Here is a 19,866-nt window from a genome sequence, read left to right as displayed (position 1 = left end):
GGGGCTGCCAGGGGCCACCCTGCAAACATGAGGATAAAAAGATAGTAATTTCAGCTGTGTGTTTCCCCTCTCACTCCCTGCACACACCTTTCCTTGTATTTTACAGGTGTGACAGTCTGCGAGGCGCGGTACGCAGCTCGACGGCATTTCTGCACCAGGCTTCGTCTCGCCCTGGTTTTTCTGGGTGCGATGCGGAGGCAGCCGTGCCGGGGCTGGGGCACAGGACCCGGGGAAAGGGGGGAGATGTGAGCCCCCGCCCCGGGAGCAGAGCCTCCCTGCAGGACCATGCGGCCCTTGGTGTCCCCGAGACACCTCCCCGTGTCACACCCCAACGAGGGCTCCGGCACTGTGCCGGGAGGGATGGAGCTGCGGACAGGCGGGAGGGGACACGGCAGCCGGGAACGGGGGACTTGGCGGGGAGGGAAGGAGGGTGTGGGGGTGCCTGCAGAGCACCTACGCAGGCAGGGAGACTGCGGGAGTAAGATGGACAAGCTGCTCTGGGGGTGTGGACACGCAGGGAGGATGGTGAGGGACCACAGAGAGGGAGGAAGCACCGAGCAATGGGCACTGCTGCCTGTGAGGGCGGTGGGGGCACAGGCCCCGAAGGCTGCAGCAGCCGCTCCTTCCTCGCTCCACTCCTGTCTCCCTGTCCCGGGGGGGCTGCCATGGCCAGCGGGCTGGCTGTCCCTCGCTCGCCCACTGGGCCAGGCTGCGGTCCCCAGTGTCCCCAGCGCCCCAGCCGCTGCGCTGCCAAGGGGACAGACACCAAACTCAGCTGGACCCCGGCCAGCGCCTGCTCCGACTCCGGCGTTGGACAAGGAGCCAGGAGGGAGCAGCCACTGCTGCCGCTGTGCCCACCGCCTCCTCCCTGCAGGGCCGGGGGCTCCGACGCTACCGGGGGTGCACGTACCCCCGTCTGCGTGCATGAGATGCTCTTCCAGCTGCTCCCCCCACGGTACAAGCCGAGATGGGGGGAGACAAAGCCCAAACCTGAGGGGCCATCGCTCACTGGGAGGACAAACATCACTCGGCGGCTGCTCCTCGCTGAGCCCGGGGCGAGCAACGCTCCTGCCAGGCTCCCCCCGGCTCCACAAACTCTGATCCCGTCCTCCGCCGGCTGCCCAAAAAGATCTGCTGAAAACAATTAATATATGTAGATTGTTTATTGATTCCAACATATTAATAGATTGGATAATAAACAGTACTTTTAAACATTCTCTTAACCAAAAATATAACAAATATTTACAATCACTCAGTAAAAATACAAAAAGCATACAGAGGCACTGTCTTTCTAAAAGACATAAGTGTAAGAGGTATCAAAAAATAGGAGACAAACATTGCTTGTTACAGAATACTTTACAATCACTGACTTGTGCAGTACAATTGCTATTGGAATATCATTACATCTGTGCAGTTTTGCCAATATGCTCACATATTTAGAATTTAATTAATACCAAGCTAAACTGCATTCCAGGTATATCAAAAATAAAGATAAAACAATAAAAAGCACAACATAAGCAAAAGCTGGGTTGGGAATTCAAGGTAGATTACCCTCTATACAAGCGTTCTAAAATATAGTGTGTAAAGCTTTTCTAAAGAGAGAGCATCCCTTTTTTCTTCTCTTTTTGCAAAGGCAGTGGTAAGTGTATCCTTTAAAAAAAATTCAAATTCTAATGTTTTATGAAGCCTTAAATGGCAGGTTCGTATTGCCGCTGTTGCCTGCGATGGAACACCTTGGGGGATGATGGGCAAGAGGTTTTGCAATACCACTGATGCCACACAGGCTCCTTCTGCAAGTGGCATCGCAGACGGGTTCAGCCCTTGGGGAACGGGTCACCCTCCGCCTCCGGCGGGTGCAGGCAGGGTGCAGGCAGGGTGCAGGCAGCCCTCCGTGCACCGCACACCCCATGCCCAGCAATGGGCTCTGCCCACCTCCCGGGGAAGCATCGCCCGCCTCTGTGAAACTCCGTGTGCGAGTAAAGGCAAAACTAACGAGGCAGGAGCGTGACACGGCGCCCGTCGTTAGCAAACATCCACCCCTTCCTGCGCGTCCACATTGCAAAACCGTGTACTGCCAACAGCCGCAGACATCGCCTTTTCAGTGCTTTGTGTGTTTGGGAGATGAAACCAGCACTCAGAGGCTCAGGGATCTCATTTTCCCCTTTCTGCAACTGCAGAGGCCGATCAAAGTTTACAAAACCGCACTGCTTTTTTGGGAATTACTTGGAAGTTTAAGATTTATAAAGCATGATGAAATATTCTATGGTTAAATCACAAATAGCTGAAACACGTCTTTTACCCGCAAATCAAGAGCAAACAAACAGCAGAAAGCGAGCAAACCGAGGTACGGCAGCGGAAGAACGTGACATGAGGCCTTTTAATTGTTGATCGAGATCACAGCCCAAGTCAGAAGAACCCGGTGGAGGCACCAAGTCAGGAATCTGTGATCCATCACTTCAATAAAGCAGTGTACAGCAGCTACTAACCACCATTTGAATTACTGAAAAAAGGGATAATGTCTCTTCAAATCCATACCAGACACACTACATTTGGCTATCGGCCCCGATCAATGTGATCGGTTGATTTAAAAACAAATAAACAAACAAAACCCCAGCAAGGACCAGCAGAGGCAAGCCACACTGTGCGAGGCAGGAGAAGCAGAAGTAGTAGCTCATTTGTCCGTAGTTTACGCATGATTTATTTACACCAGCTGTATTGGATATTAGGAAAATAGGATTAGCAAGACTTTCACCCACTTTAAAAACTTCTCGGAGTCCTGAAAAGCCCTGCAGAACAGACGGATGCTGTTGATGTGCAACCACCACGTTTCAAGGGGCGATTTATTAACTGCTCTTTCCGGCTGCCAGAGGAGACGCCGCTCCCCGGAGGGGCTTTACCGTATCCTCAAAGACAGCACTATCGGGTTTTGGGGGAAAAAGGAAGTCACTTTAGCAACAACCCCTCATCCCCTGTACTTTTTTCTAACAGGCCGAAATAAACTACAGCTCAACACCCGAGGTCCCGGGAACCGTACGATTTCAATTTACCTGGCACAACACAGATGATTTTCGGACGAAACACGAAGCCTGTTGCGCGCTCCACACAGAAGTTAACAAGCAACTACAGTTGACGGTGGGATTGCTAGGACTTGGCTTTATATCCCACAAAAACATCACTTTAACAGTTATATTCTCAACATGTGCTGAAAAGAATTGCTCCGCCCTGCATTGCTTTGACACTTAGATTAATCTTTATTCATTAAGGCCTGTGCAGGTTCATTATATTCATTAAGGCCTCGGAAAAGCAAAATGCATTCATTATGATATACCTCAACTGATTTTTAATATATTTTTTCAACCATTTGCTCCTCAGGTACTTGTGCCAAAAATTCATACAGCCAACCAATTAGTTATGAATTAAAGCATCCCTTCCTCAGCATCGCTGCTCATTTACGCCTTCCGACTTCCAATCGATACGGGTAAGCGCCAGCCACACGGTAATACTGAACCTGGCACCGCTACGGATGCGGACGCAGGCTGGGTCACGCACATTCACCCGGTAGCATCGGTCCCGAGCGGCTACGGGGAAAGCACATCAAAGGCTTTGGGTTGTTTTTGGTACTTCATTTGCAGAAAATGTTGCGTTCACCTTGCACCCCCTGCACACATACAGGAATAAAACCAAAACCTTAAAGCTCGTCACAACTATGGATATAGAAATCATTTCTGAGGCACTGTAAAAATGACAAACATCACCTTTCTAGCTTAGGCTGTAAACATCACAACAAAGATTTACAATTAAATGTTTAAATACATATTCACACATTCATGTCCAATTTTAACACTCGAATGGGGCATCATGAGCTAGAAGAAAGAAAGAAGGAAAGGGCAGGTATTTCCAGTTTTACCCCTCTGCGCTCTGGCTGGCTAAGCAAAATCAAACAAGCAATTTATTTGACAATAGTCAAACTAGAGGATCATGTGTTAATACTGGCTGGCTGTAAGTCAAAACTGTCACTGACATCAAAAACACCAGGATTTTTACCTAGGATTTAAAACAAAACGTTCTGAGATCATCTGTATTTTCCAGATGAACGCAACAGGGTTTTTAACCCACCATAAAATGCGTTATACTCTTAGAGAAGCAGCATGATGTCATTTAATATTCAGTTTCACAAATTTTACTGTGAAATGAAGGTGATTCATAATTTTTTTTATTTTTTTTTTTAGATAACCTTTGCACCTAAATCCTGTGCAACTCTGGTAAGAGGCCAGAACACGTGGGATGATCTTAAAACCCACAACACAGGGTTTAGTTTTGGTTTCTAGCAACACGCTTTGCATGCTGAACTCTGCAGGGCAAAACCTGGTTAAAGCTCTTTTTGGGAAAGCTTCAAACTCCCCTAACAGCCCCCTGTGAGCTCCGGCTTCCACATTTCAGACGATTACTTAACAGGGGCGGAGAGCACCGACGATTGCCTTAGTTGGCTGGCAGCTAAAAAATTTCCAAAAATACTTCGAGGGCAGAGGGTTTTTGCTGGGTGCGTGTAGGAGGGGAGCAGCAGACGGCAGGGCTGCCTGCCCGACGCACGCCGCTCTGCAGGGCTTTGTGCTCTATTCATATTTAATCTAAAAACCAGTCTAAAATCCATGTATTTCTGCACCCAATAACGTCCCGTTTCTAGTTTTCTGTGTTTATTTTGAGAGCACAACAGTTTATGTGTAGCTAATTTACTATCACATTGACTAAACGTTTATATTAGCCAACCAGAGCACTCCCAACACAAATAAAGGAAATTCCCATCAAAAAAAAATTTAAATTAATAAATTATTTTCAGATACTTCAGCAATGTCCTTTGCTTTTGCTGACACTTTGATATATTTTTTTTTAAAAGTTCATAAAATAACACTCTTAGACTTATAATGGTCATGTAGAAAATAACGACGATGGAAAACTACCGAAGGATTATATGGTATCATACAGAAGAATGCTTCCAAGTTTCACGTGGCGGTGACAACTGGTCCTCCCCAAATGCACGAAGCCTGGTCCATCTCCGGATACCAACGTCGGTATCCAGGCAGTCAGTACGCTCCTTGAAAACGGTTTTCTATTTCACAGGCAGAAATAGCTTTCTTAGGCGGCGGTAGAGTGAAGTAAGGTAGAGAGACGTGATCCAACCCGTTCCATCTCGCCCGTGACAGAGGCAAACACAACGTCTGAGGTTAGTAGCAGCAAGTTGTTAGCGTTCGCTAACGGAATTGTGTGGTCCTTCTCCCCACATCCCTTGCGTGGTGAAGCGGTTCACATAGAGAGCCCAATGGTTAGACTGCTGATACTTGTTCGTCTTCTGCAAAAGAAAGACAGAAGAAGAGGAAGTTATTCCACCAGCCCCCTGCCCCGGACGCAGAGGGCACACAGCAGCACCCCCTTATTTCATGACAACGGTTCTGTGAAGACTTCACTACTTCATCGTGATGTTTTCACTGCCTTAACGACCGACCACAACATACTCAGTACTGACATTTAACAAAGCCTCAAGCAGCCTGAGGTATTAGATCACACAAGAAAGATGTATTGCAAAACAGAAAACGCCAGATCCTCCAAAAACCATTTGCATGCAGCTCCCAATATCCCAAAAGCTACTGACAGCAGTAAATTACTTTCCAACATGCAGTGAGCGTCATATCCCAAATAAAATTAACCAGGCACTTTAAAAATAGTAAAATAGGCATATCGAAAAGCGTATGGTTAAGTTTTGTTTCGAAAAATTCAGATTAAAATGTTTGAAGCAATTATTTCCTTATTTTTACATCAAAAACATTTAATATCACAACTGAATTAATGCTGGGCAACTTTACATTTTTACCGTAAGTTTCAATTGCAGTACTAATATATATGTTAAATACTGTTTACATATTTTCAAGGGCCAAGATAGGATCATTTTGCATCAGAAACTGTTTTTATCTAAATCCACGCTCATTTTAAGCCAGACTGAAATTGAAGGAAACGACCACAACATTCTAATAAAAAACCGAGTTCGCTACCAAAGGGTACAGCGAGATCACATCAGTGCATGGGTATTGAAAGCAAATCAGCAGATACACAATTAAGCAGAAATTCCCCTAACTTGAAGTCAGTTTTGACACAACATAAGAGCAGTCTTTTCCAGAAAAATCTCTTGCGTTTTGGTCACCCGATACATGCCGCGCTCAGCAGCACTGGCCGTTGCTTCAAACAAGATCATCAACTGGAAGAGACACTGTCAGGCCAAGCTGGGCTGAGAAGTCAGCTTTTATTAAATGCACTTTCAGAAGAATAGAAATTCACTGTTATTTTGTTCAATATTTTTTAAACTCAATCTCCAGAAATCTCTGTTGAGGAATAAGACAGCTTAATGCTAGCACATGAGAATAGAAATGTGAAACGAGTCAAGAGCTGTACAACACCCCACCAAATCCAAATGCAAAACACTCAGTTTAGGTCGTCGTCATCCTGACACCATTGTAAAATTGTAGGACATCAGTTAATCAACCCAGAGAGGCTGGAGTTTTTCTGCATGTAATTTATAGCCTGACAGTGTCCCTTAAAGGCATCACCACCACTGAGGGGACAGATTTTAAAGAAAGAAGAAATAGTATCTACATGCTCTTAAGTGTCTCAGAGTCCTTGGGAGATCTCGTATGTATATTTAGAGATATATTTATTTATATATAATTTAGAGTCTGTTCGGTGTCAACATGCTTTTTCTAAAGGGAAGGCATTCTTTTTTTTCAAACGTGTATATACATGCATATATATATGCATATATATGTATATGCATGTATATACAGCCATACAAACATTTGTATATTTAGAGATTAATCAAGTTTTAATCTCCAAGAATGACCGAGAGAAAGCCCAGAACATCGTTGTGAAGTAAACACTGCACAGACCAGATTCACACAGCAGTTCACTTAACATCTACCGAGCCAGGTGTTGCACATACCATCCTCTTCACTATCTGCGTCAGTCATATCTGCTAGTTTGGGGTTGGACGGCTGCCGACTATGCCACTGAGGCATCTTCGATGAAATACAGGCCACCGGTTCGCTACCGAGAGAAGCTGATGAAAGTCTAGAGAGGTCACTGTGCAGCATCTTTGACCTCTGCACTGCCACACTATAGTCTGGAGGTTTTAGGTGTGGGTGGTGGGGCGATCCTTCCTTTATGTCCGCTAAAGAAATCCCCATGTATCCCGGAGGGGTGGGCGGTGGCTCCCTATACCTATCGTCCTTCTTAGGTGAGGTGACACAGTACACTGGCACGAGAAATAAGCAATGGAAATGTTAAAGAAGAAAACAAAGGAAACAAAACGTTAAAAAATCATGAAATGTTACAATGGCAAAACAGAAACTGATAACAAAATGCAAATGCAGAAACACTGGTTATAACAACAGCAGCAGATATTTATGCTTTCATTTATGTCTTCTACTTATTTTCAGAAGTCAGAGTAGCAACAGACCCCGTGAACTCATTAGGCAAGATGCCAATCGAGCGGAAACAGGACTATAGCCTTCTCCACATTCAGCTTGCAATCGCAGCGCTCATTATACTCCCTACTCCCGCGGCACCGCTCCACCGCGGGATGCCAAGGAGCTCTATGGTACGGACGGAGAGCCAGCGCGGCAATGCTGCCGGCTGAGTCTGCTCCCACTCTGTTACAGGCTGGGAATTGCAACAAAAGAAATTAAGGCAACTAGCCCAAAGTTACTTTGCACAGTGTGCTAGAGACCGATGGCAAGAACTGTTGGTTGACTTCAGCAACATCCACTTCATCACCCATCGGTGGCTCAACAGAAATTCATTACAATAAAATATCACTGTATCAATTCATGTGTAATAAGACATTAAACCATCCCATCAGCTATGCTATAGGAAGAAAAAAAACCCCAGCATCACATGAAGCTGCTCCTATGAGGCAAACTGTCTGCAGAGCCTGCATTCATCATTTTGCATTTTCTAATAGCAAACGATGGCTTATCATGTCCATAGTTTCCTTCCCCATTCATCGGCAGTTCAGGTCACACCGGCTCTCAACCCAAAGCTTAACTTGTTCGAAGTTCCCTCCCCTCCCACCCACCCCCAAGTCTGGGGCTCATGTGCATGTTAAATTGGGCTTTTTCCACGTGCATGTTGCAACAGGAGAGCTTCAAAGCCAGAGTAATTTTAAAAATCTATTAGTTGAGTGAATTTGCATTCTTCTTGTGGATCCATTTTAAACAATGCATGTTCATTACAGTCTCATTTATTTCAGCAACTGTAATACTTTCTTATCTTACAAGAACGTGAAAGGGTGAAAATAAAAGAGTATTTCTTATTGTATTGTGGCCTTGGGAGATTCTGGGTGTTGGTATCAGGAATGAGAGCTGGTTCATATCTGATGGCCTCAGTTCATGCTTGGGCTTATAAGAAAATAAAACTGAATTCACATATTCTGGGTTTTAGCAGATACACATGGGTACAGGCAGAGGTTTACACTGCGGATTTACCGGAATCATTTTCATTTAACTAGCATTTAACTGGGCCCTATGAGAAAGCAGGGGAAGCAAAGGAGACTTTCTTCTCCCTGAAGGGCTGCGGAAGGGCTGGGTCCTCCGAGCAAACCCCCCACCTTCGGTCTTCGTTGGTTTTGCAGGACCACCGACGAGGGTGGGTATATTCTCCTTTAAAGGAGAAAGCTTCAGGCTTCCTAGAGCTAACATTGAGCCTGCTGTAATAATGAAATTAGGAATAATGTGCCCTTTTGTAACGTACCAATTCATAATATTTGAGAAATTCTATCAAAATAGAACATTAAGACCATTTAAAGTCCACAGCGTTCAGTGTCTGTAATTTCCATCACCCACCCAGTGTCTCGGGAGGTTACAAAACCCTGTCACAAGGAACCCTCCTTCCCCAGCAGCTGATTACTCACATACTCGCTTTATAAAGAAAATAGGGTGACATTCCACACGGTGGTTAAGGGAAAAGTAACTAAAAGGCAACAATACAAATTTTGATGCCTACTATAGGTAAAAGTAATGGAAAAGCTTTTGGATGTACAGCAACGGCACATGAGCATTCCACACCTTCTCTGCTGGTAAAGCAAAGGTTGCAGCAAGAAACGTTCCATGTTGCAAAGGGTACAGATGCACGTGAAGTTACAAAGCCATCGCATTTATGGATTCTGCCAAGACCACATTCTGCCATTAGTATGTGGGCAGTGCCTCTCCAGCTCCATTTCAAAGGTTTCAAGCAAGAAAGCTTGTGCCAATCCTTTTGGAGGACTATTCAAAAGCAGCACTCATTAAGCAAACGAACTGAAGATTCTTGTTTTGTTTACAATATTCTGAACTCATGCAGTCATTACAGACTCCAGCAACAAGCTGTTTGTAGAGAATAAGCAAATGGTGAAATAAGTGAAAATATCTCTGGCATATTGTATGATGGTGATTAGCTAACAGATTTGCATTTGCAAACCAAAGTCATATCCACCTGTATCAGATCTTTGCTTAAGTAGACATAGACATGCTCTACCGAAGCACGTTGCTGAGTGTTTCCTACCAGCGTGCTAGGACTGCACAAAGGAGGCAAGCTATATGGTGCAGTATGTAAACAGAATTAAAAAGAAGGGGAAGAGCTGTAAGCAAAGATAGCATGTCCCGAATAGCTAACACGCCATCTCCCAGAACAGCTCAAAGGCTCATGAGCAGCTTTGAAAGGCTACCAGGGCAGAGCACATGCACAGGAGTGAGCTGTGAGCAAGTTTTCTGCAAGGCTCCACCATGCTGCCTTTCTTCTACAAAGCCAAGGAGGGGGAACGCAATCCAAGACCTCCATCCTACGTGCGATGTTTATTCAGGCAATTACCTTTGATAAAATAAACGCCTCTAGCAATCCAGACAGTAATTAAATTGCATTTCAGCTGCACCCTTCACTTACAGTCTAGAAAGCTATGCACTCCATGTTTTATCTTGTTCCTAACCCAGTTCCTTTAGTTTTGGCTGCAAAACTCACTAGGACAGGGAAAGAACATCTTGCTCGGTAGAACTATGCATCTTTGAAAAGACGTTTTATAAGTTTTTCTCCTTTCATACGTAGCCAAACTGCAGTTGTATAACCAAATAAATGGCAGTTTAACACAGCAAAGATAGGAAGGGAATGTGCTTTGCCCTTGAGCTTCCAGAGACAGAAGCCCTGCAGGTGAAAGGTGCCCCAGCTCCAGAGAGGTGGGAGAGCTCTGTACCACCCAGCAGTCATGCTCTTCCCTCTCGGGTTCATGGCAAGTCTGTATTATATGGACTTCAGGAAGCCCTGCTCGTTGCTCCTTGCCAGAGAAACGTCTACAGTGATGAGTCTGTCCAAAAAAATAAAAGGTCATAGTACCAAGAGGAACTGCCTGACATTTTCATGAAGACAGTTCTCCTGCAGACCCATACAGTGGTTGGGAAGTGTGCTGCTTTATCACTTCACTTTTCCTAATGCAAAAGAAGGTGGCTTGAAACCACACTGTCTGTGCAGTGTTCTGATTAAAACCACGTGTGAAGCTGAATTTAACATGCCATCCAGCCCCCAGACCTGCTGATGTCACTTCTTAACAACTTAGCATCAAAATGAAAAACAGATGTAGAAGCTTCCATAAGCTGTTGGCTTGGCTTACCTATCAGGCCTTTTTCTGTACTTGAAGTAACAGTTTTGTAAGTTGTATCAGCGCCTGGTTTAGAGTCCAAAACCTCCGCCTGCTCTGCTGTAGAGTTCTCCAGCCCCCTCCGCTTAATTGTCCCATAGTTTGTTTCGTAGGTGTCCGACAGCGAGCTGGAGGAGGCCCAGCTCTGCCGAGACTGATCGAGCTCCACGCTGGCTTTTGACTGCCTGTTGGTTTTGGAAAAGGCTTCGGAATACAAATAAGCCTCCTCAGAGTAACAGTTTGTGGGATCGACTTCAGCTATAGGTCCGTCCAGCTGGGTGTGACGGTAAGAATTGAGGAGATCCCAGCTCTTCTGGTTTGGGATATTCTGGAAGTTGTCATGAGAGCTACTCGAGCATGAAGTCCAGCTTCCCCGGCCGCTATCTGCTGCCTCTACCATGATGTGTTCATGGGAGATCTCCTCGTTGCTCATGGAGGACGTGAAAGCCATCCCTCTGATGAGAGCAGGCCTAGTGATTGACCAGCTACATTTGAAAACAACAGAAAGCAGAAAAAGACACCTTCATCAGCTTTTAAAATACAAGTGACACACTCGGAGACAATTATCTGTTTTTAAAGGCAACTAATCTCTGGCTTTAAAACAGGTACACAGCAAGGTCAAGGCACACGGGAGCACTGACAAGGAACACCGTTATTCCTGACTCACTGCTGCACACGGCAGCTGGGCAGTTATTCCCAAGGGAGTAACAAGTCTGCAGCAGGCGTTTACAGGCTTGACCCCAGATCCATAGAAATCTGGTCCACAGAAGCTTTCCTCTATCAACCACAGCAAGAGGGTGCCTGACAGAAAGCAGAGGAGTAATTACCTCTTAGTTTCAGACTCCTACCACCTTTCCCTTTGCATTTATAATAAAAGCAAAATAAGTATTTAGAATAAAAACCAACCCCTTCAGGGGCAGCAACATAAAGTTGTTTAGACAGAGTGGAAGTAGTTCTATTCCAACAACATTTGGAAATATTGGGCATAAATAACATTCGTGGAAGTGATCTGGAGCGACAGATTCTGAAACCCAAGCGCAAAATTTCTTGTTTAAAGAAATGGCTGCTAAAAGCTCCAATTGCTGTCAATACATAATTACGGGGGAAAAAATAAAGCCAGGTTTGCATGAATTTAGAATACATGAAATTACAATTGCTAGACATCATTCAAGTCTCTTAACTACTTCTGGTTATGGTAAGAAATGCATGGACAGCACAACATTAAAATTCAACACTCTCCCTCAGCAGTTTACTGACACGTCGTGAAATCGAGGAACATTTCTTAGACACGTGTAAACAAATCTTTCTCCTTGTTTTTCTATTTTATAAGTTCTAGCATAAGAACTGCTTTCTTCCCTCCAAAACCCACTGAAACTAAGGCATAAAGGAACAACCATAAACAATCTGCTTTTAATTTGCAAAGAGAACAGTGAGTTTGGACAGCAGCAGCATCGTTGTTGCAATTCACTGTCCTTCAGCAACCGCTGAAGATGGCTTTTCATAGCCAGGACCAAAGGTAACCCACAGTGACCCGGTCCGAGGGGGCATTTCACTCAGTACACTGGGACTGTTCTGACTAAACATGTCCTCAGCACGTGTTATGTCTTTTCTAAAAGGGAATTATTTTGGTTTACGAAGCACGCCTTTAAATTCCCAATTTAGCACAATGAATAAACAGAATCACTAATTTCTTAAGAGCTGCAATCACTTCAGCAAAGCATCCACTAACAAGCCTTTTTTAACAGGGGAGAGACCACCACAGAATTAAAATCAATTATACAGAAACAACATATATCTCTTTATAGAGTTCAATCATTAAACAAATTACATTGCTTTGAGTTGAGCTGTAAAGATTACAAACATAAGGAGCATCTCTCATTGACTTGAATCCACAACATCCGAGGACAGAAGATGCTATCCCAAGAAGATTCCCACACATTAAATCTTACGGATCAAGGCTTAACATCTAGTAAGACAAAACCAAAAACCTCCAGTTCAAAGTGTTATCTCAGGACGAGTTCTCATTGTGGTAAAGTAGCAAGACCTCTTGTGTGGAAATGCTCAGAAAGACAGCGGCAGAAAGCTTCCAGTTCGCCTAAGCAACAACTGATAAAAAAAGTCCTTAACAATCACATTAGAGTATGTGAAGTGGCTGGCACTGCTGACTCAGAGAGAATGGATAATATCCTGTTCTTGTTCTGCTGTCTCTCACTACTGTGCTCATTTGTTAAGTAACACATTTGCAGTCTCCTGCAAGAGACGTCCATCTGAACTCCACCGACGGGAACATGCCATTGTCTACTCAAGTAATACTGTGAGTTTCTTGGGAAAACAGGCTCTTCCCATACAGAGCAGCCAGTACTCCAGCTTCTAGCGAGAGCTTAATAACCACAGTAGAGTTCGTAACTGTATCCTGACCAAAGCTTCGTTACCCCTTCTGACAGTGGGACACCAAGCCCAACCAAAACCAGTTGCATCTTACCCTGGGCACGGCTGGCCGTAGTCAGCCAGCGGCTGAGGATGCTCTTTTCTCTCTGCCCCCCCCACATCCACCACAATGAGAGACTGGGACAAACTCCTCTCGTCCTGCAGCGCTGCCGACATCGAGTCCACTGAGCAGTTGCTCACGATGCTGGACCGGGATGAAATCTCACTGTGACTGGAATCCGAGAAGTTATCAGATTTAGTGGAAGGTATGAGGGCGTAGCCTAAAGGAGAGGAGAAGAGAACGTCTTTGTCAAAGAGCAATTCAGGTTTACTAGGTACGACAACGAAGTATTGACACACACATTTCTGCAAGGATGCTTAAAAGAAAAAACAATCAAACCCTGTTCGCATACAATTGGTCCACTGAGGTTTTTTGGGTACTAAAGCTTTTAGCATCTATCAGCATCTAGCACTGTAATTTATTAACCCAAGTCCAGCGACACCAATAACCTACCTGCAACTCCACTACTCTCCAGACCCGAAGGTTAAACCTACGTAAACAGGGTCAACAGCTGCAGCATGAATAGCGGGTGGATAGATCAGGTCCCTCCAATTTTGCAAGCGCTGAGTCCTCCAGTATAAATGCAGCGCATTTCCCACCATCCCTCTGCCCTACTGCCACGTGAGACTCAAAAAAAGATTTTGGCAGTGGATGAGGAGATGCTGACTACGGTAAAAGCCAGCTATTAGCACTCAGGGATTAGCCATATGGTCCATTTCAATTTTATCATCTGTTCCAAAATTAACAGAGAAGGAAGCAAAAGCGGGAAACACAACTTTGGCAGGAGCTGGACCAGATGCCAGCGCTGCTCCCGCCGAAGGGAAACAGCTGAAGACCTCACCAGTTTCAGAGCAAAATATGTAATGCGGTTTTTCTGCTTGCTTTACCCTTACCCTCAAATTACTTTTTCCAAACACAAATAATGTATATAGCCCCATATATCCAACACCTCCTCTTCCTAGTACCTGGAGTGAACATAAAAGAGACCACTATATTGGGGACTTCCATGAGCTCCGGCTACATATATCCTGTAGACACTTCCGCTGGTATAGCTAAAGTGATTCCAGACGGGATACCTGTCCCCACACTGCATCAGAAAAAGCCCTTATTATGGGCAACTTGCCTAAAGCATTTATTTTGATGACCTTAGAGAACCAGGGAAAGAACTAGAGTGAACTGAACTCAGCAAAGTGCATCTGGGCTGGTCTGAGGGAAACCACACCAGGTCCTTCAGGTGTAGTGCCTGGACTCCCTCCACACAGGGCAACCTAAAAGTTGAACCATGTATCCAAGAGCATTATCTGAACGCTTCTTGAACACCGACAAGCTTGGGGCCGTGACCGCTTCCCTAGGGAGCTTGTTCCAGTGCTTGACCAGCTCCTCAGTTGGAGGAGTTATTTCCCTAATATCCAGTCTGAACTTCCAGCTGTAAGCCATTCCCAGGCATCCTATCACCGCACACCAGAGAGAAGAGATCAGCCCCTCCCTCTCCGCTCCCCCTCGTGAGGAAGTCGCAGACAGCCATGAAGGCGTCCTTCGGTCTCTGCTCTAAGCCGAACAGACCAGGTGACCTCAGCCGCCCCTCGTAAGTCATGCCCTCTAGTCCTCTCACCATCTTTGTTGTCCTCCTTTGGACACATTCCAATATTTTTATATCCTTCTTCTCTTGTGGAGCCCAAAACTGCGCACAGCACTCTAAGTAAGGCCGCGTCAATGCTGAACATAGCGTGACAATCTCTTCTTTCAGCCAGTTCGCTACACTGTGCCTAATGCACCCCAGGATATGGGTGGCCCTTCTGGCCGTCAGGGCACATCGTTGACCCATACTGAGCTTCCCACCCACCAAAACCCCCAGATCCATTTCTACAGGGCTGCACTCCAGCCTCTTGCCCCCTGGTCTATACGGACATCCAAAATTACACTGTCCCAGGTGCAGAATCTGGCACTTGTTCTTGTTTCATAGAGCCGGTGACTGCTCAGCGCCCTCATCTATCAAGATCTCTCTGTAAGGCCTCTCTACCCTGGAAGGAATCAACGGCTCCTCCTAATTTAGCATTGTCAGCAAACTTACTTGTGTGCACTCAACTCCCTGTGTCCAGGCCATCGATAAAAACACTGAAGAGCACTGGCCCTAAAATTGAGTTCTGGGGAGCACTGCTAGTGACTGGGCACCAGCCAGCTGGTACCCCATTTACTGCAGCTCCTTGGGACCCACCCTTCAAGCCAATTGTTCACCCACAGAATTGTGTACATGCTGGACATTTTGTCCAGAAGGATACTGTGAGAGACAGCATCAAAAGCTTTACTAAAATCCCAAACACCCACATCTGCTGCCTTCCCTTTGCCTTTGAGGTGGCTAATCTTGTCTTAAAAGGGTATTAAGTTAGTAAGGCATGACCTTCCCTTCATGAACCCATGTTGGCTCTGACTCACGGCCGCAGTGTCTTTCAAGTGTTTTTCAGTAACTCCCAGAATGATCTTCTCCATCATTTTACCTGGCACTGAAGTGAGACTGACAGGCTTGTGATTACCATGGTTGTCTTTCTTGCCTTCCTTGAAAACTGGAATAACATTTGCTAGCTGCCAGTTGACTGGGACCTTCTCCAGAGTCCCAAGATCACTGATAAATAACCGAGAGAGGTCTAGCAATAACATCGGCTGACTCTTTCAGTACCCTGGGATGAATCCCATCAGGCCCCATAGACTTAATGTGCCTTCACTTGCAGCAGCAGATTTAGGATGTTCAGATTTCAAGCTCTCTGGAGTATTCAACTCTTTAGATAAGTCCATGCACCATCTTACGGGCAGACCAAAGTTCATTCTCTCATGCTGTCAGGCAACAAAATCAGGAGGTGTCTGTTAAATCTTTTTTTTTGTTTTTTTGGGTTTTTTTTGTTTTGGGTTTTTTTTTTTTAAATAAAAAAACCCACAACATTTTGCCTCCAATAACTCTCTGGCCCACAGTTGTGGTTTGTTCCCCTTTATCTGAGGGCAAAAGGTCTTTGATTAATGACTGTGGTGGTGTTTTGGGGTTTTTTTTTAATTTTTTCTTTAAGTTCCCAGTGGGTTTCTCTATAGCAAATCCACTGCATGTCTTTTTTTTTGCCTTCACTAGGCAAAAACAGTCTATAATATGCTTTACATTATGTGCATAAAATTACACAATTAGAACCTTTATTTGAAAATACTGGATCATCAACTGCTTCATGTACAGGTAAATGAGCACCTGTAACTTAATCAAAACATGGTCTTTCTTTACAGGAGACCATATTAATACACTGTTGACACAGTACTCAGGTAAGCATTTTTTCCCCAAATTCCTGCCCATCTCTCGATTTCTCACTTCATTTCTACCTACATGTGCCTTTGAGCTGGACTGCCATATATTTACATCAATCAGGTGAAAATAGGAAATGACCGGGCAGTGTAAAAGCCACGCCAGTGATACACACAACTTAACACAGAAAATTGATGCCATTAAGTCCATAAAAAATACAGAGGTCATATAATACGGCACCTGGTATACATGCCACTGAGCATACAGCTCATAATTTGAGAGATTTCACAGCTTAAGCTTGATTATTGCAGTAAGATTTTAAGAGCAAATATGAGCATTAAATACCACTATTATCAACCTAAAGAATTGAACCTTATGAATGAAAAAAATGTATTTAAGACCAGCATTTTTAAGATTAAATTTCAGTTTCCTTTCCTTTGACAATAATTAATACCTCATATTCTTTAGTTTGTGTCTAATGGACTCCTTAAAATGAACACAACTGTACTGCAGTAAGAAATGTTCTCACAGTGCATCTTAATTCTAAGATGCTCTTCTTCAAGAACTTCAAAGATCTGGAGAACAAAAGGACTCCTCTTCATTACAGACATTAACACTATCTGAAAGCTGAGTCATTAAATAACAGCACATGTGTATAAACAGACTAAATGCCAGTCTTTGCTGGGCTGAAAAGGTTAGCAGAAGATGTGACCAACGCAAATATACACCAATGCTGGAAACGAGCATTCAATTTACATCATACGAGAGACTGTCTACAGTCTAACTAAGAGAATGTTGCAGAACTTACTGTTTCGTTGGCATTTGCGAAACACCAAGTAACAGAACTGTCACTGTCCCTGTCCCTTGATTCTCTAAACTTCACATTACTGTCATCACTGCACTGTAAGGGTGATTAGCTATAAATAACTGACACCAATATCTGGAAGGGAAGCACATTAAACAGCTTAAACATGTAAATGAATAATGCTAAAATAACTTTGATAAAATCAGTATATCTGACACAAAGCGGACATCACAGTCTTTCGTCTAAAAATACATCATATAGTCTTCCTTCTCCTTCTAGACTTCATGCACAGGCAGTAAGATGTCCACAGATTGCTGTTGCTATAGATACTTGCTGTACTCAGAGCATCACTGTCTTTCTCCTTTTGGTTTTCACTCCCTTCTGAGGCTTCAGCGTGCTCTGCTTCCCTTTTTGCAGTAAAAGCTGTTCTTTCCCTGGAGAAACTTCTTTCCCTAAGTCTTCTAAACCGGGGTCCCTTCATTTTCCTGTGCTCACGCTCAGCTTCTGCCTTTTCACTCTCATCCTGTCTTTCTCCCTTTTCACTTATGTCAGAACTGTCTCTTGCTTTGCAAATCATCCGAATTTTCTTTTGTAAATAAGCCCCACCTATTCCGTAGCTGCGTTGTCCACTGTTCTTGTTGCTGGTTTCACTTGCGAGTGATGAGGAAGAGCCAGAGAGATTCATGTGACTGCAGTTATCCGACCTTTGGATGTTACCAACTACAATAAAGAACACACAGGCAGCTCTTGGTAAGTGACGAGATAAATAACAGCAAAAATAATGTCCTGATTTTAAAACATTTTTTCTTCAATCCTATTTGCATATTACTTGGGTATAGCTCAAAGGAAAATGAAATGTAAGATCAAGTGGAATGTGTTCATGCCTAAAATTATGTCTTTCTGCTGTCTGTGAAGCACCTAATTTTAGTTCAATGAGCTGTTAGCACTACACATACATCACGGTATGGATCACCTCAATCAAATGAGATCAGTGCTAAAAATATGCTGAAAGCAAGTTGAATTAATGAAATAATCCCAAAGAAACAAAATATTATTTTCAAAGAACGAGATGAAAGTTAACAAAAATCACATGTTTATAAGCGATGCTCAAAAATCTCAGTGGAGCTAGGTTTGGCAACCCAAGTAATTAAGCTTCTCGTACATATGCTGTGTTTAAGTAAAATAAGTGGCATTCTCCTACAGGAAACAGTATCTTGTGAAGGCAGAAGTGGACGTCCCAGCATGATCTCCCACTGAAAAGGGTGAGAAGATGCAGTAAGTCACCATGCCATGCCATGCCAATCCAGTGGCTTTGGGCTGTCAAGCGAGTCAAAAGCAGCACAGAAGGGAGGGAAAAGTGCCTTACACCGTTCGACACTGACCACACTGGCTGACTACAAGGTGGTGTTAAGAGATTTCAAATGAGTTCCCATCCAAGGTTGACTAATGATGAAGTGATGCAGGTCTTTTAAAGAAGACATCAAAAATAGAGGGATTCTGAGGGCATCATGATAGACAGGCTTGTATACAAAGCCCTGTGCACAAGAACAAAAAATATGAATAGCGACTCGAGGATTTAGATGGATGCACTACTTTTGCAGCCATCAAAACCATCTGTTCTGGAGAACTGTGACACCGCTTTATCTCCAGCTCCATCTAATCACCTGATATTCCAGCTACCTCAGGCGAAAACATAAGATGTCTCAACAGCCGCAGTTTCTGTGCAACATTGTCGTCTTAAGAAATCCCCGGGTTTGTGAATCCCATTCATGTAACTGGCCACCTAAATCTGAACTGATGCGCTGGCAGGCATCAGCATTTAAGACCTATTGGGAATTGTGTCAGAAGCACTTAAGCAGTTTTTAAGAGAACAGTTGTTTCCCTTTTTAAACAGTAGGTGACTTTTAAGGCCAAAACATATAAATACATTGGAAACTATGCCTATTCATAGAAAGAAATTATTCTATTCTTGACATGAATATTCTAAACTCTCTCTCTCACATCTCATTACCAACATTATTCCTTGCCACTGCCCACCCTGGTTTTAGTACAACACAGGCACGAGTTCCCGAGACGGATGCTGACATGCGCACCGTGAACATTCATGCAGCCACGTACCTTTGCGGGGAGAGCCCTGAGGAGAAGCAGGTGGGCTGGAGTGCAAAGAAGATGCCATGGACATAGTGTCATCTGTTTGTTTCTTACTACTTACTTCCTCAGACAAGCTTAATGACTTCTGCGGCGAGCCTGTACCTACGAAACAGAATCATTTACTGCATATTATTCTTCTTTCAAGTTAGTGATACCTGTTTAAACTACGAATAAGCACCACGTTGAACAATCACTGGAGTATTCAGCAAAGAGAGAAGCAGATGCTCAGATGAATTCTGCACGTGGAGGCAGTCTCCATTCCAAATTTAGATCAGATCAGCAGTGGCCACTGCTACTGCTGGATGCTCATCTGAAGCGTGTTAAAACACCCGAGTCGTAACCAGAACCATTGCAACAGATACACTAGTCGTGGTTTTGGCAAAGGACTAAAGCTGTATAAAGCCTGGAGGAAACCCTTGCCCATGACACTGTTGGGACAG

Source organism: Gavia stellata, chromosome 16, assembly GCF_030936135.1.
Source record: "Gavia stellata isolate bGavSte3 chromosome 16, bGavSte3.hap2, whole genome shotgun sequence".
Taxonomy (NCBI): Eukaryota; Metazoa; Chordata; class Aves; order Gaviiformes; family Gaviidae; genus Gavia; species Gavia stellata.
This window is presented reverse-complemented; position numbering follows the sequence as displayed.